Source organism: Anomalospiza imberbis, chromosome 3 (assembly GCF_031753505.1).
Source record: "Anomalospiza imberbis isolate Cuckoo-Finch-1a 21T00152 chromosome 3, ASM3175350v1, whole genome shotgun sequence".
Taxonomy (NCBI): domain Eukaryota; kingdom Metazoa; phylum Chordata; class Aves; order Passeriformes; family Viduidae; genus Anomalospiza; species Anomalospiza imberbis.
The window spans coordinates 36,177,867-36,191,362 of record NC_089683.1 but is presented as its reverse complement, the minus strand read 5'-3'; the positions used below and the strand labels follow the sequence as shown (position 1 = coordinate 36,191,362).

The window sequence follows — 13,496 nt, the reverse complement described above, 5'->3', positions numbered from 1 at the left end:
TTTCTCATAATTAAACACAACTGACCACATCTAATGATACTTTGCACCTCCTACCTACAACCACCTGCACAACATTCAAGGCTCTTAGCTATTTGGATCCAAAACACTGTTTGTAAAGCTAAGTTTGACCCAGCTATAACACTGATTTTGCTCCCAGTTGTTTATACTAAGGAACTCATTACAGCATAAGCATTTTGAGTATGTAATATTGAACTATTAAAAGGGATTTTGTTTTGTGGTATTTAGAGTAGTTCTTAAATCAAGATCTAGTCTGTCTCTTGGCAGTATTATCACTGCAACTTTCTGATGTTCGGTCGATGAAAGGATGGAAGGATCATTACAGCTTCTTGCCAACATGAAGTATGACACAGTTAATTAAAGAAACATAAAGTTCACATGCAATGCTAAAGATCACCTCTGTGCCTCTGAATGCACAGTGGCATTATATCAGTTGGGTAATGATGGAATAATTTAGCTCCCTATTTTAAGCTGATGTTTATACAGTCCATTATAGGATGGAAATATCATCTTGTGATTTAGCTGAAGGTGATGTCAGACTGTATGATCTGTAATTTAGGTCAGATTTCCAATAATATTTTGATTTGATGACTCTGAAGTATGAACTTGAATGGTCAGACTTCTGAGCCTTCTTAAGCTCAGGGTGTTTATAAAGTTGGAGATGGCAGAGGAGAGGCTCACAGCTTTGCTGCCCCTTTGCTGCTCTGTGCATATCCTCTAGCTGGCAAAACATCTCTCCAGGGAGACATTTGCACAGGTCCTCAAGACAGCCTCACACAAGCAAGAACTGAGGAAGCCTTAGAATTGATGTGTCTCCTGCTCACTTCCATGTTGCTGAGGGAAAACCAGCATGAAAACTGTGGCACTTAAATGACCAAAGGCACTGTGTTAGTTAGCCCTGATAAACACACATCTACAGACAGGTGACTACAGCCAGAGCATCAGTGATTAAATACAAAATGTTGTAAGAAACAAACAAACAAAAAAAAAATTTCACTTTTCTTCAGTACAGCAAATGTGAAGTTCTTTTTGAATAATAAGACAACAAAGCTCTTTAGATTTCATGTTTACCAGGTTGTATATAATAATAGCAGGAAAGATCAAAACCTGGGCAAGCTAGGCCATGACTGGCTGGTGGATGCTGCGTCAGAGCAAGATCCAGTGAAAATGGGAGTGTTTTCAAAAAGGGAATGGTCTGCATCATTCATTCCTGACAGAGTTATGCAGCTGTTACTTAAGCCAGTGGTTGTCATGCCACAGTTCCCTGATAGTATCAGGAACTACATGGACATTTGTCTAAACAGGATGACATCTAAAGATAGCATTGAACTTAAGGGAAAGGAATTTAAAAGAAAACAAATCACCATGGTTACCGTGTAGGGTGAGAAAAGTTCCCTGTGAGTGGAAACATGACTTGGGTGACCTTTGCTGAGACAGACTCCTGAGACAGCACCAAGCTGTGCAGAGCCAGCAAGAGGAGAACAAGGGAGACTGAACAACAAGTGAAGATACTTCAGTGTTCAAAGTGGTACAGTGCAGCTGCTGCAGGTCATACCCCCCTGCAAAGCCCAAGGGCTTGGCCCAGGGGGCTCAGTGATTTGTAGCTGAAGCAGCTGGAGCCTACATGCTGCCGTAGCACTGGCAGCAAAGGTGAACATGCCAAAACCTCCACAGCACAGCCAAGCATTGCTACCAACCCATCCAAACACCCTGGCTAAGCCACAGGCCAGACCTGTGATGCAGCAACACTCTGAAACCAGCACTAGGTTACCAGAGCCAGGCCAAATGCCACATGTTGCAAAGCTTTGATTAATCAGCTCTGGCTACTCACACTTGTTTAAAATCCTTGGTGGGTGAACCTTGTACAAGCTGCTGGGTGCTGGATGAGGCGCTGACTGCTCGTGCTGCTCTGCCTCTGTGCTGCATCACATCCTCCCAGGAGCCATGAAAAAAACAGCTTAAAGTCAGTGGCTAATCTGATAGCTAATCTGAGAGCATGCCTGCTCTCACCCAGCACCTGCAGAATTGCAGCATGGCCTTATAAAAGAGCTTAGGGTTTCCTGTGGCTTGATCTGAGAAGATGGCAAAGGCCAGAGCCTGCTTACCTGTGCACCTGGATGGTGACAAAGAAACCGGGGTAAATTGCAACCCCTCTACACCCCTCGAAGAAGCAGCTGGGGTAACCATCTCAACTCTTGTCAAATCCCATGCATTGGCCAGTCTCTATGGAAGAGTGGTGAGCCTTTTGCTACAGCTGCACAGCAGCTTCTCACTCAGGCCCTGGCTGGCAGAGCACACTATGGCAGGAGCATATCATGCCTTTCACAGTTGCTCTGCTTCCTCCTGCTGCCCCCAGTACCATAGAGCTGTTCTGGTTTGTGTCTTCTGTGGTGTTTTGGTAACTCCAGGTCTAACCTGGAGGAGAGCTCCTGCTCCACTGCTCAGCCTGAGAAGAGATGAACTTCTCGCTACAACCCTTTGAGCACCTCAGGTACCACTAGGCAAACAGCCAGCACATAAAGGTTTCTGGCACAGGTGCAAGCTGGCAGCGCTATCGGCACAGAAAAACCATAAACCCCTGATTTGTCTACCAAGACAATCCAAAAGAAGTTCTTGGTCTTCTCTTCCCCGTCTCTTGCATGTCTCTATTTCAAACCTCATAAGCACTCAGGTACCCAGGTATTCACCTTCCTCCACCATGTGAAATGCTGAGACCCAAACCAAGATATTGATGTGGAAACTACTGGTAACATATGCTCCTAAAATTCTTCTGAGCAACCAGGCCAAGAAATTCCTGCTTTGGTGACTTCAAAGAGAAAGTCTGCATGAATCCTCTAGCTCCTAAATTTTTTATCTGATATTTTTGGGTGGAGTGGCCTTCTCTCCCCCAGGCACTTTGTGGCAAGCTGTAGTAATATAGAATGGAGTTTCTGACAGTGTTTGAAATACTCAGGAAGGGACAAATTTCCATGAAAGCATCACTTCCCTGCTGAGCTCAAAATAGTGTGACATAAGCAAACCATGATGAACTGATGAAAGTTTGTTCTGATGATGTAATCCCAACAGTGTTGGGCAACACTGAAGGTTGGCAATGCCATGAACACACAGATTTTGCAATCCTCCCTCTTCTAGATTACTCATGTGCTTTAAGATAAATGCAGCTGAACTGGTCCTTTAATTTTAATTAATTAAAGTCTCATCTTTGTCCAGCTATTACTAAGCAACAGTATGTTCTGAAAGTTTTCCTATACTTCGATAACAGATGCAAGAGTAGGATGAATATACAGCAGAGTGATAAAATTACTATATGGCCTAGCAAAGTTTACAATTGTCCCTCACACTCCAGCCAGCAGTGTGTTTTCCTGTGATGTGAAGGAAGATAGTAGAGGTGCTTTAGCCCTCTAAAAAGTACCTCTGTTAACACCAGTCAGTGCTGTGACTTCTCTGGTTTCCCACATCCTTTCCCCAAATACAAAATCAGCATTTCAGCTATGTAGTCATTAACCCTATTTTTTTTTTTAAATCAACAGTCCAAAGCATCTGCTAAAATTCCCTTCAGCTTTCATTTCCCATTCTTCTGACATCATCCTTTCAGTATCTCTCCAGCCATCACAGAGTCCAGCCAGAGAAGACTGAACAAATGCACAAGCAGGCAATTAATTTTCCCAGAATCTCTTCATCTGTTCCAAATAAATCAGACAGTAAAATGCAATGGGAAAGGACATTTTAAATTCACTACACACCTTCAAGACATGAGTTAAAACTGCAAATGGTTATACTGTGTAGCAGAACCAAATGAATGATTGAGGTTACAAACATATTTTATTGTTTATATTGGCCACTGTGTAACCTAAAGCAGCTAACTGTTTATTTCCCTGAACCAGTTACATCAATACCTCATAAAGCACTGGGTATTTTGCAGTTGGGTTTCCTTTTTTTTTTTTTAAGAACTGTGTTGCAATACAGTTTTTAACATGGAAATTTATCAAAAGTATTTACAGTTGCTTGAGAGTTCAAAGGGGCAAGATAGGAATTCAGATTAACTGGAAATCTAAACAAATGTAAAGGAAAATGAGGATCAGATTCCAAAAACCTTCTACTCTACACTGCAAGCCTAACAAATGGTCCTGATTTGTGTTGGTTGTTAAAGAAGTGTAAATTCCATGATAAATTGATGTAGCTCCTGGGATGAATAAAATCAATAATGTAATAACACTGAGTTAATACCAAGTTGACGTTGATTGAGAATGAGTACACAGAATTTGAGGTCTCCTTCCATGCACAAGGAGATATTAGTAAATCAGAACCAGATTGCCAATTAAACCTTGTTATTTTAGGGCAGATGAATAAAACAATGCTTGATGAATAGAGCAGGCTGAGGGTAAAGCCAGTCAGTTCAAAACTGAGTGTTCAGAAGTCCATGATTCCTGAATGGGAGCATGTGAAGAAGTTAATAATGCCCTCAGAAGGCTAGCAGAAGCTGATAGTTTGTGTTATATTTTTTCATAGTTGTTTCTATATGGGCAAAGGCAGGGGAGGCAAAAGATCTTTACTCCAATGAATGGCACCCCAGTTCACAAATTAGTTTTTGCAAATTGTCTCCAATTTAGACATGTATTATTGTGTTTTCTTAGCATATGGTGAAACTGGTCAATGAATGAGCCTTCTACATCTCCTAACAGACTTGTTCCCTTTGCATGTCCAGCATCCCTGCTACTTAAATTCTACCCCTGTCATGGATGGAGAGACAACACCAGGTGAGCATTAGGCCTTTCCAGATACAATGCAGAGATCAACTGAGGGCTCATGGGAGGAATATTTTATTACTAATATACTAATTTACAGTTTAAATCACAAGTAAGGTTCAGAGAATGATGGGTCATGAGAAAACAAACAGAACACCCAAAATAAAATTACCATGTGCAACGGAATGAGAAAATGAAGCCTTTTTTCTTATATCTTTTTCTCTGTCCCTCTATCCCTTTTCCTCTCGGACATCTGTTAAGACTTCTCTCTCAGGAGAAATGACATTTTAGTTATTCATTCTGCCAATTTCATGGAAATGTAATGTAACTTTGATACCACTGAGGCCTCTATATTTACCTGGAGTTGGGTATTAGGGTATAAGAGGCATATGCACACATGAAGGGCACAAAATGTCATCTAGGTTTAAAAGAAAATATTCCTTTTATTATGATAAATGGAGTGCATTTGTTTTGAGGATGGGAAGAAGGGATGACTGCAGAAGCTCAGGGTGCTGCTGGGTTTCAGCAATTATCTCTTGGAGTAGATGTGGAGAGACTTCAGGAGCAGCATGACAGTGAGAGTGACTTGCCCACAGATATGCAGAAGGACATTACAGAGCCAGACCTCAGGTTTTCATTGACACCTGAAAAGATGGAAACAGAAGGGTCTTGTCCTCTTATTGTGAGACTTATGTATCAGTGGGGTAAATCCTCTGATTTAAACATCTGTTCAGACAGATCACAATATCACCTTCTAAAGAAAATCTGTTCTGGGCAAAGACCACATCACCGCTGCAATGTGCAATTCCTTTGTTCCTGGGGTTTGCTGCAGCCTTGGACTCCCCATAATGACTGTGCTGGGATCAGTGCTGAATGCACCACTGGTGATAAATAATTACTTGAACAGTTAGCAGGCTCCTCAGACTGTCTCCTGTGTGTTTACAGCCTCCCCAGATGTATTAGACCAGAGGATTTCACAGGATGACCACCTGAGCTTGCTTTTACTTGATCTACTGCAAGTTTGGTCACCACCTTCAGCAGAAATGGGAGATGAATCCTGCATGCTTCCTAGGGTTTCTGTCAGATACCAGTGTCTTCTAAACCTCTATATATAACTAAAGAGGCTGATAAGTAATGAGGGAGGGAAGATGTCAGACAGGAACGACCTTGAAATAAACTATTCTAACAATACTATGTTAAGATAAGCACATCATCCTCAACTCTGTGTGAATGAACTGGGGTAATTTAGCAGCTCCATAACTCATTCAGCTTTTCTTTCTTCAAGTAAAGCACCATACTCATTCATTATAGTTGGCTTCAGGGCTCTTGGGAATCACCCTCAAAGTTCTCCATCTTCGGGATGGACAGCTAATCTGGACAAATATGTGGCAAGCACAGACATCTACAACACAAATAATTTCAAATAGTTTAAGAAACAGTTTGACCTCCAATGCAATATAACTAAAGGTTAAAGGGACATCTTGGTGTGTCTCTTTAGAGAATATAAATGGAGCTGTTTATTCCTTGTCTCTGGAGCCTGTGCAAGGTTCAAATTCAGTTTAAAAGCTTATCACCAAAATTCATTTTATAGAGTACCTTAAACTCCCACTCAGTCTGATCAAAGCTTTTCCGACATAAAGTGAATGAGCTACAATGGGTTCCCTTGTTCAGTCAGCCAAGTCAATGTTCTTAATCAGTATAAAAACATCAGGAGTCAAATAGTGGTTTTTATTAAAATGTGTTTGATCAGCTTCCAAGGAGGTGACAGAGGTCTGTGGAAAGAAGCATTCCTGCCTGCTCCTAGAAAATGCATGTGAGCCCTGTAAAAGCACTGGGCTCTGAGAGGACCCTATGGCTTGCTCATGACTGACCTCATTATCCTGGGAGCTGGGCGCACCCTCTCACCCTTCACTCTAACCCTCCTCCAGCCTGACCTCTTTTGAGTTGCCTACTCCTGAAAACTCATTTATCTCAGCTCCTTCCACTGGATAATAATCAAGCCTCTGGGCTTTGCCAGGGATCAAAAAATGATTGCTCCAGTTGTCTCAAAATCTATTGCTTCTTTAGATGCTGTTGCTGCTTATTCAGACAAAGCAACATTATGCTGAAAGTCCACAGCAGCTGTGGATTAGAGACAGGGCAACGTTTAGGAAGTGATGTGTGGGGCACAGCATCCATCTGACTTTCTGGGTATTCAGTTGCTCAAGAGAGAGTGGATGTACACCCAAGAGCACCACACAGACATGGCTGGCCCCAAGAGCTGCTTGTTGGTAGCACTGCTATGAGTCGTTTCCAAACACAGGCCCATAAGTGACAGCCTCTGCTCAGTTGTCATACCACATACACCCAGACATCCCTCACGTATCAGAACATCTGTCTAGAGGCCAAGGTCCTCTTTTGAACTCAGTGAACATAAAGTTGATTCTTCCAGCAGTAGAGAAGAAGCTCTCTGAAGCCCACACCCCTACAAAGCACAGACAGGTAGAAATGCCACATCCTGGGCTGTCTGGTCCAGAGCACTGATCACCACGAGCACACTGGGAAATCAGTTATGTTGCCCAAGGCTTCACTGTGACTTGGGGCTGTCAAACAGCTGGACCTCCCCACATTACAAAATGGAAGAATCAGGACAATACTGTCTTGCTATCAGGTCCCTGATGGGCTCACAACTTTCCTAATGTTTCTCTGCTACAAAAGATCTTATTTCAAAAATCTCCAAGCACCAATTGCCAGAAACCATTTACTACCAAGAATAGCTCAGACATGGATCTCTGACTGAAATGGAGATGATCAAGACACATTCATGACAGCAAGGCTGTTATGAAATAGAATTACTGTCTGGAACAGCTCTAGACTTCAAATATTTAAGGCCAGAAAATCAATGCTAACTAAATTCTGATCCATGCAATCAAGCAACAGCAACAAGGCAGCAGGGCCATTTCAGATCCATGTACTGGGAAAAAGAAAATTACATAACTAATGGAGATGCTCTTCTGCATTCATGATGTCCTTTCCTCCCTCCAAAAGCCTGTCAACAGAAGTTGGCAATAAAACAAATATAACTTAGATATTTGAGGAGATAGCTCATCAACGAGACCTATTCACACATTCAAGTCATCAACAAACATTTCAGCTGGGAAAACTAACCAAATTCGTCAGGTGAAGCCTGTTTTGCCCTTGGGACTGTGCTTGAAACTAATAATTTGCAGTCATAAGCCCAGTTGGACACATCACTACCTCAAGAAATTTAATCAGTGAAGACATAATCTCTGTTTAGGATTATTTGGACATATTTTTCTCTCCCCAAGGAGCCATTAGAAGGCAGGAAGTATGTGTCCACACAGTGATTGGTGCAGGAATTTGACTGATAGGAAGGAACCTCCAACGAGGAGGTAGGAGTGGAAAGGCATTTAACAGAAAATATTCATTTTCATTTATTTACATTTTGATAGCTTGTGCATATGCAGAGATTTGATAATTTTAAAGAACTTCAAATAAAGTAGCTGATTCATCTTATGGTCTCTTATGGACATTCTTCTCTGTGGTGACCAGTGACAGGACTGGAGGGAATGGCCTGTGGAAGTTGCATCAGGGGAGGTTTAGGTTGCATATTAGGGAAAGGTTCTTCACCCAGAGGGTGGCTGGGCACTGGAACAGGCTCCCTGGGGAAGTGATCACAGCACTAGGTATGACGGAGTTCAAGAAGCATTTTGTCAGAACTCAGGCACATGGTGTGATTTTGGGGTGATCCTCTGCAGTGCCAGGAACTGGATTTCAATGATCCTTGTAGGTCCATCTCTAATCAGGATATTCCATTTGATGGTCCTTGTGAGTCCCTTTCCCATTCAGGATAGTCTATGATTGTATCATTATCAATTCAGGCAAGTAGAAAAACTTGCATAAACCCTGAACAACTGAGCTCTATTCCATTCACAAAATAAAAGCATGAAGAAGAGAGCAGCTGATTCCACACTTTTGAAAATACAAGCAGTTCCAATGGTTCCTAAATACAGACTTGTGATAAAAATTTTACATCCATTTGTTAAAATTTTTATCTCATGCCCTAGCAACATCCTATGGGTAATTCCTATCTTCAGGAACTACATGGATCTTATATTTTTGTCCTGATTTAACTATTTTTTAATAAATGGAGCAAAGTCATAGTTGTTGGGGTTTTTTTGTGGGCGTTTTTTTTTTGGTTTTGGTTTTTTTTGGGTTTTTGTTTTTTTTTGTTTTTTTTTTTTTTTGTTTTTTTTTTTTTTTTTTTGGTTTATTTTCCCAAAGCAGACTGGGTTGGATTTCAGGAGATAAACATGGGAGTACACAAATCTTAAGAAACTCCCCCCAGGCTTCTGGCTACCTGTTGATAGTCCATCCTCTTTCCAATCATGTCACATAATGTCTGTAATAGTACACTGATGTAGTGTAAATACACTGTTTCAATGCTGCAGTCAGTGCTTTCTCTTACACAAAGTACTCAATCTAAAGGAGAAGGTAAGCAAATTACTAGTTAAAGATATAGAAATGAAGCATTGTTTTCTCTCCTTTTTGCCTTGGTAGGTGTTCTTCAAGCTTACCATCCCCCTTGTGCATCCTCCTTTCTTATCACAACACAGTTACAGTTAATTCAGATTTTCCCTCTGCAACCCTGACCACCTTACCCAAATCAGCAATCTCACAGCCCTGACCAGATGTGACCACCCACCTTGGTACTCAGAGAGCCCAAAGCCACCTCGGTGCTGCTGCACAGCTTCTTCCTGTTTACTAACAGAGGTATGTTTGTGCTCAATTATAACTGCTATGCTACTGAATCACTGAAAGATACAGGGCAGCAGTTGAGTGTGGAGATTTCTAGGAATAAGACATCTTTCTTGTGCTGCTGAACTCTCTCTCTTTCTGAAATGCTTCTGGATTAGTGATTTGAAGAACCCATTTTTTTATTGTATTCACCAAGCTAGATGCATGATGATTCTGGGTAATGAGATCTCTTCATTCAAATTCCTAAAAGTGTAAAACAAACTACATTGTTTGCAGTTCTTTGTAATATAATCAGTTACGTATCTGTGTGTGTAAAATATTGTTCACCTGCATTTTTTACCTGTAGTATGCAGTGATGGAAGATGGTTATTCAGAGTAGTTGCTGCATTCTCATTAAAGAATGCAGCTGACAACCTGGTTCAGTTCACATCAAACATGCCAATAAGACTTACAGATGGTCATTGCTGACACACTGTTAACTCTTAGTCACGATATTTACTGTGCTCTGTGTGAGATAATAACAGGTTTGGACCTACAACTTTGATAATAGTATGGGGTTTGTCATATATTTCAGAGGGAACAGGATGAGGAGGGTATCATTCTTTGTTCATTATTGTTTCAGCTAAATGAGAGGAGTCATGTAGGGCATTGACTGCAACAGTTCAGCGTAAAGCCTTCACTCTTCCCAACTCATGCTGGTGACTAGTTGTTGACATGATTAACTAGTGATCTAGATATTGTAGGATGACAAGGAATGTCCATGCTGCATGGAGAAATCTTTGGTTTACTACAGCATTTCTTGCATCTCCTCTGGCAGCCAATGTTCATTGTTGTCTGCAGCAGGATACCAGACTTAATCAGCTTGGCCTTGCACAGCAACCTCCATGTTCCCATAAACATGGAAAGTGCATTTCAGCTTCTCCCTATGAGACTGGATGCAGTGTCTGTGAATACTCACCAGACTGCTCCCTCCTTGCAGCCTCCACAAAACTAATTCCATGCTTCCCATACTTGCAGCACAGTGCTACAGTCTGTCTCCTTCTCCATGATTCCAGGCTAGAGTCTGTCTCCTTCTCCATGATCCCAGGCTTCCAGCGGAGTAGACCGGGCAGTCTTCAACTGGCAAAGTGAGTGGTTTGGAAAAGCAGAGTGGTGGAAATGTGAAAAGAAGTCAAGGAGGTGTAGGGGTTGTCTTTTTCACCATGGAACCAGCTGCAGGATGGCTGTTTATCTGTGCTCTGTCATCTGCAAGGCTCAGTGTGGTGTCCCTCCCATCCTGCATGACGAATGATTTCTCTAATGCATCAGAGCCAAATAAACTTTATGTGCCTGTATTTAACATGAACAAAGAGTGATAGTGTCACTTTTGAGTGCAGGCTGAATTACAGCTGTTTTCACTAAAGCCCAAATAATGATGTAAGGAGTGAGAGTCACAAGACCTCTGATGAAAAAAGGAAATGGAGGCACAGTCTGAGAATATAAGGTTCAGATCCTAAGAACAGGATGGAGCTGTGCTTATGCAGGTAGGTAGGTAGTGAAAAATGTGATTCAGATATTTTTATGAGGCAGATCCATATAACTACAAACTGGGTAAAGCTGCCAGATTTCTGTGCGGTTCCATTGTGCTTTCACAAATTGACACACCCCAGATGCTGTATTGGAGAGGAAGAAGTTGACTTCCCTCCTAGGGGAAGTCCAGCTTGTCATGCAACATCACCCATACTTTCCCAACCAAAAGCTGCACTAGTCACTTTACCAGGAATGGGAGAGCCACACCCCATTTGCAGAAAATAGAGGGTATTGCAACAAACACCTCTTAAAAAATGCACAGCTCATAATGGCTGCAGGCCAGTTTCTACCCTTCAATTAGCGATCTTCCAAATGACTCACCAGTGAGCATTGCATCAAAGACCTGCAATCTGCAAGGGCCATATCTAAGTATTCATTGACAGGACTGGTAGCACCACTTTTTTGAAGGCTGCCTAACTTCTCTTTATAAGGTCCCATTTTCTGTTTCTTTACATCTCTGCCAACCTTTTATCAGTTCCAGCTCACAAGTTTCAAGCTTAGTCCTGCCAACAGCTCATTGTCTGCTATTTGAGTTTGATGATTTGGTTTGGTTGAGTTTGGGGCAGATATCTTATTTTGTGTTTAATCACTTTGGCTGATTCCAACAGATATTTGTCAAAAAAAAAAAAAAAAAAGAAAAAAAAAGACAGAAGCAAACAAAAACAACAACAAAAAAAAGTTGTGGATTTCTTCCTATAATTGCTCCTTGTGGCAGAGAACTGAAATTTGTCAGGCAGATGGTCTTCAGGTCATGAATCTGCCAGGAAAGCCCATGCTAATGACGTTTTCACTAATCAGATTGCAAACGTCCTGAAGCTTGGTATTTCCATACAGCTACTGTCTGACTGTAACACTGTGACAATATCATCAGGAACAGCAACTGACCATCTCAAGAAGGGAGAACTAAACTGAATAGGGTACAAGTATCAGGTGTGGGGAAGCAGGCTTGCAGGCAAGAACCTACCATCAGTGTGTAGTTTCAGTCATTGAGTAATCCACTTATTTTCTGAAAAGCTAAAAACTACTTGGACCAAATCAAGAGAATGACCTGTGAGTGAGCCTGTTGCTGCTATCTGTTTCTGTTATCAGTTTTCTGTATGTACGGCAAAATGAGCCCTGCCAGTTTGTACAAACTAATTTAGAAAAGGCCCTAAGTAACTTCTGGAGATTAATACATTATGGACGCTCCAGGTAAACATGTGGGATGGATAGGCATGTGGCTGTTGCTTGGGCTTGGGAGATTATTTAACCAGAGAGCCACCATCAATCAACCAATCAATTAATCAATTAGCATTGAGTAGTTAAAGGGAAGAAGAATGACAGCAAAGATACTGTAATCCTGTTTTCTGAACAATAAAACTGAGCACGTGTAAACTCCAATCATTACTGAGTCGTGAACACTGCAGTATGAGGTGTCTGGAGTGGGATCAGTGTGTGGTAGGAATATCCGGGGGGAAGAGAAGCTGTACCTTGGAGGAGGAAGATTCAGCAGTGAGACCTGGCAACTATGTGAAGGTAACAGTAATAAAAGAGTATGGATGATAGAAGTTAGAGGCTAAAGCAAGGGAAAGGGAGTAAAGCAAGGGAGACACGCTTGGAGGGGGACCAGTCCAAGTGTACAGGGGATCCTGCACACTTCCCACTCTCTTCCTTCAAGGACAGACACAGGGCTAGAGAAGATTTTTCCTACTGCCCGGGCCTATCCCACTTGCTCCAAGGCATAATAGAGTGCCCTTACCAGTTCCGGACTGCAGCGGGGAAAAGCACGGGTCCCTGTTGGGGTACAGGCTGGCTCCCACAGCTGTACAAGGGTGCAATGGACAGGTATTTGCAGCACCAGAGGGCACCAGACAGCAAGGAGCACGTGTTTAACTGGGTCCTTGGGGATACAGAGTTACAGGGGTAGGAACAGGGGTCTGAGTTGGAAAAGTAGACAGGAGGGGCCATACATCATGAGTGTATGATGTCAGAGTGGCGACCTCAAAAAGCTTATCTACTTTTTTCATTTGCTCTCTGTAACTGACTTGGAGTAAATCTCAAAATACATGGCTTCTGGGATTTCTCTCTTTGCACTGTCAAATCAAGAAAATAAGACTTCACTATAAATTCAACCTACCCCCTCTACTAAATCTACCTCACTGAACTGGACATGTCCATACCATTCATACCCCCAACATGGCTTTGCAAAACACTTTAGAGAAGAGGGAACCACTAGAGTTTTTTAACTTCGCAAGCGTGGTGAAACTTGTGCTGTTGGTCTGTATGGTCAGCACTCATTTACACCCCTAGAAGCAACGTAAACCTTTCAGCCATTGCACCACCAATTGCAGCCCACTCAGCCTAATGCCAAAGATATCATCTCTACTCCCCTGGCATCTGTCACTGAAGTCATTGGTCTCAGCTGAT

The 13,496-nt window shown here is 42.0% G+C and overlaps 1 long non-coding RNA gene across 1 annotated transcript in view; it reads right to left on the bottom strand.

Moving 5' to 3' along the window:
* The window catches only part of LOC137470535 (uncharacterized), a 62,422-nt gene extending 50,545 nt beyond the window's left edge, over positions 1-11,877 (bottom strand). Inside the window, exon 1 of the long non-coding RNA XR_010997112.1 lies at positions 10,480-11,877. This is a non-coding gene — a long non-coding RNA (uncharacterized lncRNA). The remainder of the gene's footprint in view (positions 1-10,479) is intronic.
* Positions 11,878-13,496: the final 1,619 nt, after the last annotated feature.